A 17,372-nucleotide genomic window follows, 5' to 3' on the forward strand; every position below is an offset into this window, starting at 1 on the left:
CACTGCTGCAGCCCTTATGGGATTGAACCCTTCTGCTTCACCTATTTTCCAACGCCAGCGGAACATGCCGCAGTGAACCTAAGTGGATGCGGGTAGTCGTTCTTTCGACTCAGAAAGCCTGTTATTGGCGAAACGACTTCATTAAGAATTATAGTTAGATAATATTTCGGGAAATTTTGTGATTAAAAAAAAACTGAATCCTGAGTGATTTTCGGGATATTAACATGGAAAGAACTGGCGGTGAACTTGGATGTTTTGCCGATTGTCAAAGGTCGAGTGACAATGAATGTCATTTGACAAGAAATTTTCGCACTAGCTGTTGTTTTTGCTTTCACCTCAATAACCGTCATAAAAAAAAATTAGGCGACGGTCTCACGACGTTATGCATTTAGACAGCGAAAGCTCTTCTGCTTATTCGAAGATGTTAAGATGACGATTTATTGAAATTGTGTCGATCGTGCGTTGTACGGCAGTCTGATATGGAAATTACGTTGCGTTCATTGAGCGTCGATACGTCTTTGATGTATACACGATTTTAAGGTGGAGATGTCTGTCCAGCTGAATTTGGCCGGGAAACTGAATTGGTGTTAAGTCAAGTGACGTAAATATTTTCGCCAAATTTAGCTTGTGACCTGAATTTGTCTCGAGGTCCCATGACGCCTGGTCACGTGGCGTAAATTGCCCCGCCAAATTCAACGCGGAAACTGAAATGGTAGATTTTTCCGTGACTAAAATTTTTCCGCTAAATTTAACGTGGAACTTCAATTTGTATGTAGGTCCTGTGACTTCGTGTCACGTGACATCAATTCTCCAGCAAATTCAGCGAGAAACTGAATTAGTGTGTGGGTCACACGATGCTACCTTTTCCACTAAATTTAGGGGGAGACCTGAATATGTCTGTAGGGTTCCATGATGTCATGTCACGTGAAATAACTATTTTTGTCAAATTTGTCTGGGAAACGTTTACGCTCACGCGGTTTCGAAACCGTGGGACGGGCCGCCAAAACCTTCTGCTAAAAAAGGCGTTCCGGCTCCTTCTGAAGAAATAATAATTTCCCCCTTCACGTGGATTATTCATAGAAATGTAGGTGCCTTTCAGATTGGATATGTAGGTGCCTTTTTGATTGGAAGTATGCAACGCCAAAAGCATTGCATACTTCTTCCGGCAACCAAGTCATGCAAGAACTACTTCGGGCTGCGCATGGACTATGACCAAAACTGTGTTTTTTGATTGAGGTGAAAACGACTATTGAGTGTTTGAATTGATGCCAAACAACTTTTACCTTATACCTCGTTAATTAAAAATGAAGAATTTGACACTCGTGCTGATAATTTGCAAACTTTGGACTGCCATACTTGTATCCGTGCAATTCGATTTGTGACCCGTGACAGGCATTGAATGTTAGAACAACGAATGAATCATCGATTCAATATCAAACACTGTGTCCGGCAGTTCAATGCTTGCAAACGATTTAGGATCCCGTATGTGCCTCTGAGTTGTTGAGCTGAAAGCTATGATTTTCATAGTTTTTTTTTCCTTTAAACATCGTCATCCACCTTTTTTTCTGTACATCTGTTCAAACGTACTGTCGTGGGTACGGCTGAGTGTAACGTCGACAAGCGCTTTTGCTTGGCTGGCTTCGTATCTGGCGGATGACCCTAAGGTGGCATGGTTCTTCGGGCCGTAATTTGGTTTTGTCTGGGAATATACGCGCTTAAAACGCATAAAATAGAGGTGCTGCCATAATTTTCCTTCTTTGTCGAGAGTGTATTTTGGTCCTAAATCGCCAAACAAATTCCAAAGTTCGGCATCTGGCAGTTTGGATGTCATATCTGTCACCTTTGGGCCTAAATCACCAAGGAATTGCTAGAGTTACGCTTTACTTCTTGTTTGGTTTTGATCAAGAAGCGTTTTGGCGTAAATTGGCAAAGTGCAAGACTTAGGCTTCAATTCGGCTTCACTTTGGTTCATACGTGGTATCTGTCGCCGAACTTTGCCAATCACTTGGCAAGCCAGAGAAGGACCAGTGTAACTACAAAATATGCACTATAATACTAACTGAAGCCTCGGAACAAACCCGTGATAGGCCTAATTTAAGCTCCTATATATTCCTGTGCCAATTAGGGGGCGTTTTTCTGGAGCTGAGCCAACACCCTGAAAAAGGTAGGCGAGTATGATTTCTTGCAGGTCATTAGCGAAAGAATTACGGCTAACAATAACAGAACGCTTGCAAATTACGGAGCTCAGAATATTTATAGCTAAATAGATGCGATCCGCACAGCGACACTGAACGTGACTTCAAGATGTTCTCGTAGTCCTGCGCACGCCGTATTTTTAAGATAATATTATATGATGCGGTTCGTCACTCGCGATGGTTCTTTTACTGTTCGCCGTCAACGGTTGTTCCGTGTTCCGCAGAAAAGCGAACTGACGGACATTTTGTTTATTCGAGCTACGGTATGATTACAAACTGGAAGTGCGCTCAATCTTGGAGTGGCATCTCAAAGCTCGATTTCTCTCGGACAGCGTGTGGAACGGGGAGCGCAGACTTGTCACCGCTCAAGTGTTATAGACAGCTGTGTTCATAAAAGTTTATGGACAGAAGATATGGTTGACCTTTTGGCTGATCTGTACAGGCACGAGTCCAGGATGCAGATGATTCAAGGGAATCGCCGATTGTCCGTTACTTTAAAATGGTATTTTATTGGCGAGAATCTACACTTATCGGGTTTGATATAAATATTCACGAAGAGCGTTCATATCACATTTTTACGGCAACTTCCCAGCGAGACAAATATATATGTGTGATGTTGGCTGCTCTGCCCTTACTGTCTTTCACCATTGAGATATGCTATTCAGAGGAGATCTGAAAGAGTTCTGGTGGTAACCTCATGAGCTACATCGCCGATGTCGACACGGGTGTTGATGATGCGATGGCACTAATGGCAATGTTGATTTACAACAAGCACGTCGAAGCTATTACAGTTGTCGCCGGAAATACAGATTTGGAGAATGCGTATAATAATACAATGAGAGCGCTCCAGTAAATTAACAAGACGGAGGTATGTCCACATAGTAGAGGCATGTATATTACATTGTTAAGAGGAGAGCCGCACAACTAAATTTAACGGTAGATCTTGTACGTTTTTGACTAAGGCTCAAAAAATCTGACCACACCGAAAGTCATGAGGGTTCCTCTTTATTGTTTTAACGCATCCAGGAATGTCACATATGACAAAGAAAACTAGACATAAGGTTTTGAATTTCCGGTTCAGTCAGAAAAAGTTGGATGAAAATACGAAACCAGATTGCACTAAATTTTATCTTTACGCAAAAAAAGGAAAGCTTAAAATTCTGCGTTTTAGGTCAGTAGTCAGGCACCATTTTATTTTGCAGTCCACTTAGCCTTCTGCGTGGCGTGTGTACGAGTGAGACGAATATTGTATGTACTACTTTATACATCTTCGACTCGTGCAGAAAGGATGCATTTTCTTCTATCAGTGGGCATGGCATCCTTTTTTCTAGCTTTCTAAAATAAATTGAAAAATGTCCTGTCAAGAAAAAAAAAACAGTGTGTGTTCTCAAAAGAAAGAGACATTTACAGTGATTTTTTTAATATAAAAGATAAACAAACCGTCGTCGAGCGCTATCTCCCCCAAATGTACAAATGGCGGTCCGAACCAGAGGCAAAAGTTCAAGAACTACCCCTTATCTCATTAAACATTTATTAGAGATTTTCGGAAACGTCCAGTAAAGGTGGTTTTCGACGGAGCCCACGAACATACGGGGCTGAATGGTGCACCGGTAACGGAAACGGGTCCTATTTTCCCATAAAAATTTACGAAAATCACGTATAACTTCTCTGTCAGAAAACGCTTACTTCTGAATCTTTGGCATCTAGTCCAGACCACTAGCGCCATATATGGACGGGCATTGAGCCTCCGGTGATGCGCAGTTTATTTTTGCCGTGGTACAAACACTTTTCTGAGACAGGCTGCACACAAGGTGTTGTAGTTAAGGAATACGTGCAACATAAAAAAACATTGAAGTTTGCGCCCCTGTGGACATTTTTTTTGTTACTTTAGTAAAAATTAAAGTCATCAGTTTGCTGTAATATTTTATTATTTTTTATCTTTTATAAAAAAAAAAAGTTGTGTTAATGGTATCGAGTTTGTTTGATTCTGATGTAACGTTGGTCTGTAACGCGGTATCTTTATTTATAAGCACCGAGTAACGTCTTTTGTGACTTTTTTTTTTCGGTAACGCTTACAACACTGTTCTTTAATCTGGCATTCCATCTGCAAGATCCAGGTTTACAAGGGAGCGGACAGACCAATGCTGGGACTCTGGGAACCTGAAGCCATATACTTCGGCTCCGACAACTTTGGAAATGCGGCGCAAAACTACACTATTGGAAATACCTCGGCTAATGATACTACCTTCGAACTTTTAAAAATGATGGATTTGATTAGGTGAAGCTGCAACAGTACAACGCTAATTCTGCTTGGCCCTTTGACGAACCTTGCCATTGCTCTCATGGTTCATTCGCACATAACGAGATGCGTGAGCGAAATCTTTATCTTAGGAGGCAATATTGAAAGTAAGATGTTTTTACAATCTCTTGACTACAGCCTCTTGACAGTTTGTAACATATGTTTTTTGAGTTTTTTTCAATGAGAGATATGTATTTATTATATTAAGAAACGATCAACGCATCTAGGCGGTTGAACATTATTCGTGTATGTTTCTATTGCTATTTTTTATATATTTATTTCAATAGTGTGTCATTGTATTGATACACAATCTGGCTAGATGTTTCTAGTTTTGGTGCTTGTTTTTCTAGGTTTCTGCCAATGCAACGAGCTCCCAGATCTTATCAAGCTGCTTTTAGAATCCTCTTTGTCTGAGAGCCCTTTCTAAAATACAGGATTTCTCACTCAAAAAAAAAAGTTACAGGCTTTTTTTTTACCGCAAATATAAAGTATGCATCGCCGAACACTCATTCTCAGCCCAAATGCAGCGCTAGAGATTCAAACGACAAACCAGTGTTTCAAACCTAACCGTCATTTTATTCAAACGTTAAAAGCCATTTTCAGAATTTTTTAACGGAAAATTGGTAGTCCACAAAGCTCTTAAATGCATGGAGTTCTATAGAAGCACTTACCAAAAACCGTTAAAACTGGACCCCATTTTCTAATCGAGATTATCAGAAGATCACTTGTAACTTTTTGAATAAAACAGCGGTGAGTATTGAAACTTTGGCATCTAATTCAGACCGGTAGCGCTACATTGGGCGGAATAGAAGCTTTAGGCAAAGATTGGTTTATTTTTGTGGTAAAAGAAAAGAAACCTGTGAATTGTTTTGGGGGCACATCGTACATTGGAAAAACAGGGACTGTAATCTAAATTTGATTTGATACTTTTTCTAATGAAAGGCGAAGCAAAGAAAATATCGGGCCTCATGATTACCTTAACATGCTCTCACTCATATTCAGCGATGTTAGCACAACGTTCGTTGCATAAATGGTGTAAGAGCGGCACATGTTGCCACCTATGGCAGTAGGGTTCATTAAATCGAACGGTGCATATCATCCGATAGTCTATTCAATGTTAGCAATACCAGGCAAGCTTTACCTACGAAGTCCTCCACTTTTTCCACTTCAGCAGTGCGAATGCTGCAGATGAGTTGAATGGATAGGAAAAAAACTGCCAATAAAACGTGCAGAGGCTTTTGTAGCCGGCGGTTGTCCTGCTATTCTACACCTTCAACAGACTATAGCAATTACTAGCCCCACGTAATTGACCACTCAGCTTTTCTTGCAGGGTTTGCAAGGACAGCATTTCTCACTCCTGTAACACCTCATCCTGCCCTCCTCCTTTAAAAAAGTATTGCATTTTCCAACAAGGTAGAGGTCATAGATTGCACTAATAGTGTTACTATAAGTAAGTACAATAAATAAATTACTTTTTGTGGTAATGAAGAAGGTAAGGAATTACTTTTCTAGAGTGGTAATTTAATAATTTAATCATTACGTTCTAGCAGTAATCTCGAAAAAATAACTCAATTCTTTTGAAATTACTTTTGTCCCAAATAAGAAAGTTTGTTTGCGAACATTAGAAAAAGAAAAATTACTTTGCATATTGAAATTTCGTGCAGGAGGCACCAGGTCCAATAAAAGACGGCCATCTGTGCACAAAGCCTTGTACGAAGGACTCACCAGACGCAAAAACGCGGGCTGGAAAGACGAGGGAGAAACGCTTAGGTGTAAAGACACCGCTGGAAAGTCACGGCTAACGAAGTCTAGGCAAGAGAAACTCACGGCATCACGTCATTATGACGATGACACACTTCCTTCATTCCTAAGCTGACAGTGCGGTAGAAGCTACGAGCTCACCAAATTCAATCAAGTGCTTTCCTTTGGTCACCTGTCCCTTCCCTTTTTTCTGCCCGTAGGTATGAACAAGAGCCAGGTTAAGTGGTTAACTGGCGAAACAAAGGTGCGTCACTGTTCTAAGGACACGTAGTTTCCACCGCACTGTCAGATTAGGAATAAACGACTCATGGGTTGCAAAGAGGAGGGCACATCACCAGAGAGTTCAACATATCTTCATACCTTACAGGACATTACAAACAGATCTTCTGTCTTTTTGCTCTTTTGTCTGGCAAAGTCAAACTATAAGCTTCAACCCTTGTCAACAAACGACCGGAATAAGTAGTTAATCCCAAACACCTTGTGCAGACTAGAATAGAGCAAAGCAGGTGCCGCTTGGGGGTTGTGCTCGCTGCCTTTCCTTGGGAAGTTTATTCTGGATTAAGGGTACGAGCAGATATCTCCAACCATCTGTTGGGAAAATACACATTTTAGGAAGCTCGCGCCATACCTTTCCTCACGTGACGCTTCTGCCAAGCAAATATTCAGCGCCCTTGTGTGACAACGTGCAATAACTTGGGCTGTTCGGGTGTTTGGGTCAAATACCTCTGACAGGAACGAACGGGAATAAGTCAACTAGGGCTCTTGGGAGATTGAGATTAGATTGCATCCGAGCGGAAGGAAAACGTTTCACGTAACAACACTGTGAAAATGAGCTCCCAAGGCCTGACTTAACATACTGACTCATACTCTAACTTCTAAATCGGGAAGACGGAAACATATTACGCTCTAATTAAGGATCTTCGCCGCCGAATGAACAGTGAAACCGGTGAGTCGGCTGCCTTTTGTCACATCTAAAGGAGCTATTCATCATGCTTAAGATTTATTTCGTGTGCGCCAGCAAACCCACCGTTCAGTGTGGGTCACTTTGAGAGGCATGACGCTGCTGCGGTGTAAACGGGAAGATCTGAGGTTTGGTACATATACTGTAAATAAAATTATGGCGAATTCCTGCTTCAAGGTATTAAAATTAATGTCAAACTAATTTCATTTATTTTGGAAAGCAGTTGTAATATAAAATCATTACATTTAGTGTGTGGTAGTTTGGAGTATATTGTAATTTGTTTAGCAGTTTTCGGAAAAGTAATTAGCAATGTTATTTTATTACCTCTTGAAAGTAATATTGCCATCTCTGGTAGAGGGGCAAAGTAAGATAAACAGGAGTTCCAGTTCGCACACCAAAGTGAGAGTTCCAATCCCCCTTCCTTCCCCAGTCTTGGGTAGGTTACTTTTAAAAAGTAATTGGTTATAGTTTCTTTCACTTTCAGAAAAAAGTAGCGAAGTTACCGTTACAGTTACCGTAACAAGAGAGTAACTCGTTACAGTTACAGTTACTTTTAAAAATTCAAGCCGTTATTTTTAATTCCGTTTCTATAAAACAAAAAAAAAATGAGGAAAAACTAGAAACTCCTGTCACCAAAATTTATTGCATAAAAATAAAGTTCGCTCTTTACTTCATATTGTAACTCAGCAGCAGTTGCTCCTCGAAATTAGTGTCTGAAACTTTCCCTCGTTTAATGACGAACACGAAAAACCCGCAGTGCAGAGTAGTGGCGCTAATCAAAATACGAAATATGCGGAGTACCCTCCGCGCGTATTCTTGTTTCACGGTTGATTCACCCGATTAAAAAACATTTCCGCAGAAACAAGGACAACCGGAAGATAGATAGCTCTTCACGGTACGCAGATGTAAGTGTTCAGTCACAACGTACAAGCGCGTGCGTAAAAATTACTATATTTTTTTTTTCTCATCCGATCTACACGTTGCTATATTCTGGTCGTGATTCACGATAAAGAACGCACTCCTAAGTTTGTGCAAGGCCAACTCGACACTCAAAATGTCGGAGCAGACAATTTGGAAAGTGCAAAGAATAGTGTAGATTGTACTCGTTTAATGATATATAATGAATAAAAAAAACTGAAGTAACGACAAAACTGACGTCGTTACTTCCATCGTTACATCAGAAAAATTAATAGAAATAGAGTTATAACTTACATTTTTAAACAGGAACATGTTACAGTTACAAGTTAACAAGAAAGTAACGAAGTTACAGTAACGCGTTACTTGTTACGCGTTACTACCTAAGACTGCCCTCACCCCATCTGATCACGGCTCCCGGCGTGATCAGAGAGGGGGGGGAGGGGGGGGGGGGGGCTCCCAAACACACACTCAGGGGGAAACTAAAAGCACTAGGTGCGCAAGGGGCATACAAACGTGCGCGACGTAGTACCGAGTACAGGGCACCTTATTACCACTCAGCATGCAGTCATGTTGCGGCTTTAGTCTTGGCAGAGAGCAAGTCGTGTGCTTCTTGCGCAAGTCTTGCAGTGACGTTAACAAGACGCCGAGTTTGGATGGGCTCTGATTGAAGGATAGTGGGCAGACCTGAGAGCAAGCTGCCTTGATGTCTACCCACTGTCTTTAATTCAGAACCAATCAGAGCTCGGCGTTGTGACGTCCCCCAGAACCTCTGCAAAAGAGGCAGACGAAGTTGCGGTCTGTTTAAGAACGAAAAAAAAGAACGAATCACGCACCAGGTAGCACCGAGTTCTGGGCCAAAACTTGGCTTTTGTCTGGGAGTCTCGGAAAGGGAGGCCTAACTTTGGCACAAACAAGTGCCAAAGTTAGGCCTCCCCTTCCGATAGTTCGGCTGTCATCTGGCAGCTACGGGCAAACTCTCCAAACAAGTGCCAAAGTTAGGCTTCGCTTCACGATAGTTTGTCTGTCATCTGGCAGCTACGGGCCAAAGTTGCCAAACAAGTGCCAGAACTAGTCATACTGCCTTGGAGTTCGGCTGATGAGGTATTTGATGTACGCGAGTGGTCATCACCTCAATTAAATAGAAATCAAGTTTTATTTGGCTGGCCACTTTATCTTATTTTGCTGACCCGACTTTTTGCGATGCGGTCTAGTCGCGGAGAGGCTGAGCCAATCAACGGCGTTCGGAGCGAGAGTTTTTGAGAAGCGACTTGTCAACAAAGACTTGCTCATCGCGCACGCCAGAGTGACCATCTAACTATTTTTTTTTGCAATGCGATTTAGTCGCACCGCGCGACTGCTTACATCCCCGGTGTGAATGCGCCTTTACAGAAAGTGCTGCCATCGAGCTAGCGCTGCGCGAGACTGATGTGTGCACGTCTCCTCAACAGATATTATTATTAGGTGGCGCATTGCGAAAACGAACGTGGCTCATGTGCGTGTCTTGTATTGTGATTGAGCACTGTCAAGTCCTAGCGATAACAAAGAGCGGAAATGACCGGGGCCCGTGGCGCCGCTCCTTCATCACACTTGGGGAATTAAAATGAAATCCCGGAATTTGTACTATTTTAGCGTGTTGGTACTTTTTAAACATTTAGAAAGTGGAGACAAATAAGGGACGATACAGAAAGGACAATCTCTCAACTTCAACATCATTTATTTTCGGCTTCAAGCTTAAAGCCCGCCCGCTCCGTGGGAGTACAAGAAAGTGAATTCTCGGGGGAAGGAGAGGAGGCGGAGGAAGTGTACGCGATCCCCTTGTCCTGCGGGGCCAGGTACATCGGGCAAACAGGGCGATGCCTCAACGACCGACTCCGAGAACATCAATTGGACGCCGAAAGAGCTGCTTCTCAGCACCTGATCGTCATTCACTGGAGAAAATGTCCCGGCTGCGCTCCTACTTTCACCGGCACACGAGCCATGGGAGGCCACTGCGAGCGAGTCAAGAGAGAAATAATTGAGGCCTATCGGATGGCGACAAGCCCGCGACACATAAGCCCCCTTTCCAGTTCGCACTCAAGAAAGGAAATTATCTCTCTGAGGCCCACAATGGAAGCCGAACGCTGACAGACTAGGCAAGGCGAAAAGGTCACCGGCAGAAGCAGCCTTTTCTTTCATTCCGTTCCATTTCATTCCACAGAAGGGGTGGGATTTCCCCGTCCCTTATTCCCCTACTGTTGAACAGGTCGGGATACACTCTTTCCGCTGTAGCTTTGGCTGTACAGCAGAGTTTTTTTTTTTTTTTTTTTTATAAGTTGTTTTTGTTTTTCTTTTTTACTCTAAAGCGTCGAAAATGCAGAGGGAGCTTAACTGCGTTGTTGATGCCCCTTAGACCTCGCCTTTTGCAAGTCCTCCCCAGCTGCTTTTTTGTCTTCGTGCGGCTGTCAGCGAGCGCCACACCCGCTCGCTGGAGTGCACATAGGATTTCCGATACAGCTACGACCTGCCAGCGGTCAAAAGGGTGAAGTGAAACACGTGACCTCTCTATGTAGGACGCGTAAGACAAAAACGTTTGGACGAAAATTTGTCACGTGACTCTCTCTGTCACGCTGATGGGATCTCTGGGGCTGTTGTTTTCGCCGTTTGCCCAGTTATACAAATAGGCGGGCCACGTAGGTCCGGTTTTCGAACCGCGCTCTTCAGTGCTCTGTTGCTTTCGTGCGTTGCAGACGCCGCCGTGTTTTTGGTCGTAAACGGCCGGATTACGTCCATGCCAATTTTTTGGTAACAAGCATTTTTTTTACCGGAGTTCCTGGAATTTTGTGATGTGTTTGTTGGACACGCTTCGACAAAAACTGCTCTTCGCCGACGACGAGACGTCAGTTGAATATGCGCAACCTTCTTTCTCGAGTGTGTTTGTGGGCCCTATTGGAAAACCTCAATATGAACAGCGTATAATGGATGTTGTAAACAATATCTTTTTTATTGTATTACAATACGATATGGACAGTGTATTGGAAAATATTACATTTATTGTATTGTATTACAATCATGGTTTGTTATGGGATTCCAATACCGTATAAACCCTTATTGGATCCCCATGTGTCTATGGGGATCCAATAAGGGTTTACGATTCCAGTGTACTTAGCGTATTATGGATATTGGAATCAAATATATTATATCGGCTACCAATAAAACTATATACGAGTTGGAATATCACGTTCAGCACGACATTTCTTTGCAACGCAGTCTCTTCCTGTGTGTATTTCTGAGAGATAAAATAAAAAAAAATGTTGCTGTTGTCAAATTATGAATAAAGAAGCAAAACACTGGGCTTATCCATACCAAATATATTTAACATATTCCTGAACTGGAGGATCTGGCATTTACTGCAAAAGAAAGTTAATTGTTTAGGACCCTCATTCAAAAACTTACTGTTTGAAAACAGAATGTGAAATCCTCACCTTTTAATGAAAACAGCACCTCCTAGCTGTAGCCTTATAGAAACTGCAAAATAAAAATTTGTGATTTGTTCGCAGCAAGTAGCAATCCTTCACTAAGCCGGATAGATTCAAAATTATGTCTCCGTTTGATTGCGGAAAAATAAGCTTCCATTCCACTGTCACGGGTCATTCTGAGCTCGGTCAATTAAATATACCTATTGGCTCGTCTGGCTTCACAGTTCCTGCTTTGCACCTAACTAAAGTATCTGGAGTGCTCACCTTTGAGGTAAAACGAACTTGTGCTTGCTTGCTTGATTGTAGGCCATGGAAACTGGAAGAGAGATTTGCGATTAGTTGCGTTCAAGTAGCAATTACATTGAGTAGCCCCGTAAAGTACACTAAGTCGGAAAGATTAAAACAATTACATGCGCGGAACATAGATAACCTCTTGCGACGTAACTGGGCATACGTCAATATCGCTCGCGTGTATTACAAAAAAATAAGCTTCAATGCAGGAGCCCCCAGTGGTTCTGAGCTCCGTCAATTAAAAATGCTGTATCGGTGGTCTGGCTTCAGTATTCCTGCTTCGGGAATACCGAAGCAGGAATACTGAAGCAGGAATACTGAAGCAGGAATACTGAAGCAGGAATGCTGATTCCCGAAGGCGGCTTCGGCGGCCGACTTCTCGCTTGTTTGCTCTCGCCTCCCCTCTCGATGCCTCCGCAGAGCCCGGAGGACGTAGGACCCTTGGGCAATTGACGACCCGGAACTGGGTGAATCGGGAACGTGGAGAGGAACGCCAACCTGAGTACACCTGTTTGGGTGTACTACGTACTACACGTTTTGCCGGCTTTATGCTTCAATTCTTACAGGCCGCGGAAGTTGAAGCCTGCAGGTTTCTGGCGGAGAAGCACTTCCTAAAAGGAACCTTAAGTTCTGTCTTTCGGAACCTGATTCTTTGAAGTAGCCACATTCAGCGCCTCTTAACGCAACAACCAGGGCGAATCTCGCGAAGTTTCAGGTGAAACGTGTTGCACAACTTTTTTAGTAGAAGTTTAAACGATTTGAAACCACATAGCTTCCACGCTGCAGCTACCAGGCGGAGGCGCACTTTCGCGAAATACTTCACGCTTCGACCTTTTGGATCTCGATTATTTTGCTATAGTCAGATTTGGCGTCTCTTCACTCAATAACTGAGGCAAATCTCGCAGATTTTCAGGAGGAACATGCGGTGCAACATTTCGAATAGATTCCTAAATAATTTTAAGCCACGTAGGTTACACGCTGCAGGTTCCTGGTGGAGGTGAAGTCGCCAAAATACTCTAGGTTATTATTCATTTATTTTTTTGGAACGCGATTTTTTTTATGTTGAGCGCCTCTTATCTCAACCGCCAGGACGAAACTTGAAAAGTTCCCGTGGAATCATGTAGTAAAACTCTTTGAGAATATGTCTAAATAATTTTAAGCCATATAGGATGCACCATTTAATTTCCTGACGGAGGGCACTCCCCCCGAAAACTCGTAAGTTCGCTGCTATGGAACGTGATTCTTTCGAAGTTGCCACAATCAGAGCTTCTTATCTCAATAACCATGGGGAATCTCCCAGAAATTCTGGGGAATCATGTGGTATAACTCTATGAATAGATATTTAAATTATTTTATGACATATAGCTTCTGCGCTGCAGGTTCCTGATAAAGGCTCACTTCTCTAAAATACTCCAGGGCTCGCTCTTTTGGAACGTAATTTTTTCGAAGTAGCTAGATTCAGCTCTTTTATCTCAACAATAAGGGCAAATCTCGCAAAGTTGTCATATAGAACTGTAGTAAAAGTCTTTCAGACGATGTTTAAATACTCTTTTGGCCAAATACGCCTCGCAAGTGGGCTCATTTTCATCTTCTGCGCACGAGAAAGGAGGCACAAAGGCAGGAGAGGAGGTTGATGACTATTCCAACTAAGCTCCGCCCTCGCACATCTCGGGGGAGGCCGGGGGGTAAACAAACATCGGCTTCGGTAATGGCGGCCGTGCTGTAGCGGTGACCGCGAGTCTTTTTTTTATTGTAGCCTTGTTAAAGTTTGCCGAGTTCACAAGATCGAGCACCTTTGTGCCCCTTAACGATTCCTCTGTCGTCTGCTCGAGGCATTTTGAAGATTCCAAGGTAAAGACGACGAAGAGCATCAAAAAAGAAGGCGCTTGTCTATAAGGCCCCTGTATACAACAACTCAAATCTTTGACGTCACGGCGCGGTGGTGGCACGTCGGGCGCACTTTCGGTCCGTGGAGGCTTCCGAGATATTTGTGAAGGGTGAAAACACTGTGCTGTGTACGTACTTACGCCCGTACGACGAGAACGTGAAGTGTATAAAGGCCGAAGTGCAGGCCAGAAGTTGCTTCGGTGCACGTTTGTGTGATGAAACGAACTCTCGCTTACGAATACATACAACTTGCCTGATATATTTAATCGGATCTTTCGCGAACGTTGGGTATTTCCGAAGAGGGAAGAAACAGCAGGATTTCCTTATCAGTGTGATCGTTACAAGCAGGTACGAAACACGCACCCGTATTGCGAGCCCGGAAAGCGAAGATTGGGGCCTCTAACCAATCACTTTAGAGTAAAAATAATTGCTTCTTCATCTCACTGCACGTTAACAGTAAAACAATAAAAGAGCAACTTATGCTGCTTTGGTAACATATTCTAAGCAAATATGCTGCTCTCGCTGTATTATTAGCAGAGCTTCATTCATGTAATAATTTTCGACGTACAATATTTCATATCGCAGCGCAAATGCAGTGCGTTTTGATAATCCTGTCGAGTTTTCTTAGACACCATAAAATGTTATCATTATTGAAACGATTTCAACTGTTGAAGACGGCATACTTCATTCATTCCATATCTGTTCGTCACCTGCAGTAGCCATATCGAGATGTTTCGAGGACCGGAAACAGCCAAATTCTAAAACAGCCGATTCTCGGAAGGCTTTTATCGTGATAAGTGTGAAATCTAGGCTAATTATATCTATTCGTTATAGACGTTTAAATTTCGCGTCCGAATTGTGAAGAATGGTTCTTTCGGGGCTAAATCCAGGCCCATGCATTTGTCCTTAACAGCGACCTTAGAAACGGTCTGTTTGGAGCAGTGACGTCACACTTACGGGGTCAACATATCTACACGTTCTGCCGTTTGTGTAGTCTAGCAACTTTGAAAACGTGATGGCAACGGCGACTGTCCGTCGCACTGCATGCCAGTGAGCCTGCATCGGCATCGGTTCTCGCCTACGTCGGGCGTCGCGTTTTTGCGAGGAAGAAAACGGTCTACCCGGCCACGCTTTACCCGCAAGTGTAAACGTGCAATTAGGATCAATCATCATGCCTAACAACGAACAACATTAAAATACAGGTCACTGCAAAACCGTATTGAGCAATGTAATGCTATCCCGCGCTTCACGCATGTTTTACGAGAGAAATCACATCCGGTCGGTAGGTCGGACACAGTCGTTAAAATCGCCCACTCGTTACCCTAGAGAAAAAAAAAAGAAGGCATAAGAGAGATGCCCCGCCACCTTGTACACTCGTACATGATTCTCTGTAACGTTGCCTGCTCGCAAAACCTGTCAGTACCAATGGGCCACAACTTTTGCAGTGGTTCGCAGAATCTACTTTTTTTTTTTTTTTTTAATATCGTGCATTGTCTGTGGGCACGGCTGTGACCTACCCCCTAAAGGTTACCCAACGTGCCTCCACCCATCAGACCACACATTGGCATCGTGCTGTTGTATTATCTTTCATTGCTTCTTATGCAACATTTACAATAGATTCTATAGAAAGTATACGAAATAATCCCAGAATCCGAAATATTCTAAAATATAGGTACTGACAATGTTCATCGTGAGTTGCGGTGCCTACCGAAAATAGCGACAGTGGGAAGTAAGGATCGGGTAAAAGGGTGCACGTATGCGCTGAGTCTTTCTACAGAAAGATTCCTTGCAGTCTAGGTGATTTCCACGATCCCCCCAAGAGCTTACGCGTGAGCGGGAATTCGGAAACGCTTGCAGATCTGCCAGCTAAAAAAAGCGACTCAATCGAATTGCGTTCTTCACGATCGGTGATTCTTTTGTTTACAAAGGTGGAACTGATCGTACTTCATGGGATTGTTTATATACACCTTCTCAAGGATGACTGCACACGCAGGAAAAAGCGGTTTCTTTCAAGGGCGCTCGTTAATAATTGAACTTTTAATCACTTCTCGGAAGCCGAGGAAGACGAGGGGGGTGGATCGGTAGCCGAGTGGGCTAACGCGCACACCCAGCTCGACGCGCAAGGAGCGAAAGGTCGCGCTCCAGACCCCCAAAGATCCTGGGCTCGAGCCCCGCCCCTGCCCGTTTCAATCTGGATGAGCATCGCACCATCGTGCGGTCGTGTATCCTACTGCGTGATGTACGTTAAAGACCCCAGGCTAGCGGTTGTACTGCACTGGCACAATTGCTCATCTACAGTGTAAACCAGTGTCGCCTCATCCTGGCAGACCGACCTTACGCTGTATGAATCACTAAAACGTCCAATTTGACTTTTGAGGAAGACTTCATCTATAGATCACATACTTATATATCATTTGAAAAGGCTCCTTCAAAAGCATACACATATTCAAGGAAAATAATGTTAAGCGCGTTTAATTAAAAAAAAATATTATTTTATAATTTTCAAAATTTTGTTACATTTTATATCTACCCAAGAATTTAGCGAGCAGAAACGCAATATAACAACACCAAAAAACTCAAACAACCTTGCCAGTCCGAGCAGCCCCAAGGAGCACACCAGCGAGTTCCATCCAGTGCGATGCTTTTGAACAAAACCCCCTCAACCTTACGTTAGTTAAATCAGCACCTTTAATTGTGGACAGTTGGTGCCATTCAGTGATGTGCAGAGAAAGAGAAAAAAAAAAGAGTACGACCGGTAACGACGGCGGGATAGCTCTGGCGGTGTTTTCTAATTGATCAGCCGAATATACCATTATGGTATATTGGTATATTCGGCTTCTCAACGTATGGTATATTCGGCTGGTCAATTTCCAGCCTCTTGGAGCACTGTGGAAAGACGATGCCCATTCGACGGGTCGAAGTCGGGCGCTCTAAGCATATTTGGTAGGTTCTGTCAGAGCGCCCTAAAATATTTGGATCGTGCCGTCCTCCGAATCGTAGCGCTGTGAGGCGCTCTAACGTCGAAGTGAGCGAGGCGGGAGACTGTGCCAGAGGACCGGTCACGTGACTCCAGATACCTCCCTGTTAGGTTGAAAGCGAGAGGAGCCTTTTCGGTGCAGAGGCTTAGCTTCGGACGTCGCCGCCTTTGGATACCAAGCATATCTCGATGTACTATTCAGTGCTTTCCAGGAGGTGCTCGGCGCTTGAGGGGGGACCGCAGCGAAAGCCAGCGTCCGCATTGAAGACTGCATATTTCGTGCGGGCGAGTGGTCATCTGGCGGGTTGAATGGATAAATGGTATGGACTAAACCCTTACTATCGGGCGGCAGCTTGTGCCATGGCAGTAGAGTGGTTGCGGAAGTTGCCCTCGATATCTTGGTCCGAGCCAGCGCTCGGGCCACTCCGAAAAGCGGCCGAGCATTCGGCTGTCGCCCCGTTCGTCTATTCGTCTAGCTGGCATTTATAGGCACTACCGTACCTCCCAGATAAGATTCAGAGGATTGGTGGGCTAAAAAACGACCAGCCGAATATACCCTAAAAATATTATACTCTATGAATGTTGTCTTACTTGTGTGAGCGTAAGTTGGGTCGAGCACCACACTTAT

This window comes from Ixodes scapularis, unplaced genomic scaffold (genome assembly GCF_016920785.2).
Source record: "Ixodes scapularis isolate PalLabHiFi unplaced genomic scaffold, ASM1692078v2 PGA_scaffold6__148_contigs__length_123643588, whole genome shotgun sequence".
NCBI classification, from domain to species: Eukaryota; Metazoa; Arthropoda; class Arachnida; order Ixodida; family Ixodidae; genus Ixodes; species Ixodes scapularis.